Genomic DNA, 2457 nt, shown 5'->3' with positions numbered 1-2457 from the left:
GGCTGTTGTGTGCTGCCCTCCCTCCCCCCCCCCTTTATATAGGCCCCTGGGGGGGCGCCGGCCCTGGAGATCAGATCCAAAGGGGGGGCGGCGGCCAAGTGGGGGGGAAGGGGTGCCTTGCCCCCCAAGGCAAGGGGGAAACTCCCCCCCCCTAGGGTTCCCAACCCTAGGCGCATGGGGGGAGGCCCAAGGGGGGCGCCCCAGCCCACTAAGGGCTGGTTCCCTTCCACTTTCAGCCCACGGGGCCCTCCGGGATAGGTGGCCCCACCCGGTGGACCCCCGGGACCCTTCCGGTGGTCCCGGTACAATACCGGTAACCCCCGAAACTTTCCCGGTGGCCGAAACTTGAATTCCTATATATAATTCTTCACCTCCGGACCATTTCGGAACCTCTCGTGACGTCCGGGATCTCATCCGGGACTCCGAACAACTTTCGGGTTTCCGCATACATATATCTCTACAACCCTAGCGTCACCGAACCTTAAGTGTGTAGACCCTACGGGTTCGGGAGACATGCAGACATGACCGAGACGCCTCTCTGGTCAATAACCAACAGCGGGATCTGGATACCCATGTTGGCTCCCACATGTTCCACGATGATCTCATCGGATGAACCACGATGTCGAGGATTCAATCAATCCCGTATACAATTCCCTTTGTCAATCGGTATGTTACTTGCCCGAGATTCGATCGTCGGTATCCCAATACCTTGTTCAATCTCGTTACCAGCAAGTCTCTTTACTCGTACCGCAATGCATGATCCCGTGACTAACGCCTTAGTCACATTGAGCTCATTATGATGATGCATTACCGAGTGGGCCCAGAGATACCTCTCCGTCATACGGAGTGACAAATCCCAGTCTCGATCCGTGCCAACCCAACAGACACTTTCGGAGATACCCATAGTGCACCTTTATAGTCACCCAGTTACGTTGTGACGTTTGGCACACCCAAAGCACTCCTACGGTATCCGGGAGTTGCACGATCTCATGGTCTAAGGAAAAGATACTTGACATTGGAAAAGCTCTAGCAAACGAAACTACATGATCTTTTATGCTATGCTTAGGATTGGGTCTTGTCCATCACATCATTCTCCTAATGATGTGATCCCATTATCAATGACATCCAATGTCCATAGCCAGGAAACCATGACTATCTGTTGATCAACGAGCTAGTCAACTAGAGGCTTACTAGGGACACGTTGTGGTCTATGTATTCACACATGTATTACGATTTCCGGACAATACAATTATAGCATGAATAATAGACAATTACCATGAACAAAGAAATATAATAATAACCATTTATTATTGCCTCTAGGGGATATTTCCAACAGAAGCGGCCCGAACCAACCTTACATGACCACATTCATGAGACCGGTTCCACCGATAGACATGCAACTAGTTTTGCATAAAGGTGGCTGGCGGTTGTCTGTTTCTCCAACTTTAGTTGAATCTAATTTGACTGCGGCCAGTCCTTGTTGAAGGTTAAAACAACAAACTTGATAAATCTCTGTTGTGGTTTTGATGCGTAGGTAAAAATGGTTCTTGCTAGAAGCCCGTAGCAGCCACGTAGAACTTGCAACAACAAAGTAGAGGACGTCTAACTTGTTTTTGCAGGGCATGTTGTGATGTGATATACGTTAATGTATGAGATGATCATGTTTTGTAAAAGTTCTCGGCAACTAGCAGGAGCCTTATGGTTGTCGCTTTATTGTATGAAATGCAAACGCCATGTAATTGCTTTACTTTATCACTATGCGTTAGTGATAGTTGTAGAAGCAATAGTTGGCGAGACGACCACGACGCTTCGATGGAGATCAAGGTGTCGAGCTAGTGACTATGGAAACCATGAAGGTGCTTTGGAGATGGAGATCAAGGGCACAAGATGATGATGGACATATCATGTCACATATTTTGATTGCATGTGATGTTTATCTTTTATGCATCTTATTTTGCTTAGTACGGCGGTAGCATTATAAGATGATCCCTCACTAAATTTCAAGGTAGAAGTGTTCTCCCTGAGTATGCACCGTTGCTACAGTTCTTCGTTTCGAGACACCACATGATGATCGGGTGTGATAGACTCTACGTTCACATACAACGGGTGCAAGACAGTTTTGCACATGCGGAATACTCGGGTTAAACTTGACGAGCCTAGCATGTACAGACATGGCCTCGGAACACTGGAGACCGAAAGGTCGAACATGAATCATATAGTAGATATGATCAACATAGAGATGTTCACCATTGATGACTACTCCATCTCACGTGATGATCGGACATGGTTTAGTTGATTTGTATCACGTATCACTTAGATGACTTGAGGGATGTCTATCTAAGTGGGAGTTCTTAAGTAATTTGATTAATTGAACTTAATTTATCATGAACTTAGTCATGATAGTATTTGCATATCAATAGCTCGCGTATAGCTCTCCTATTTTATTTTTGATATGTC

The sequence above is a fragment of the Triticum aestivum genome, chromosome 5D (genome assembly GCF_018294505.1).
Source record: "Triticum aestivum cultivar Chinese Spring chromosome 5D, IWGSC CS RefSeq v2.1, whole genome shotgun sequence".
NCBI classification, from domain to species: Eukaryota; Viridiplantae; Streptophyta; class Magnoliopsida; order Poales; family Poaceae; genus Triticum; species Triticum aestivum.
The sequence above is the reverse complement of the archived record's forward strand: the minus strand, read 5'-3'. Positions refer to the sequence as shown.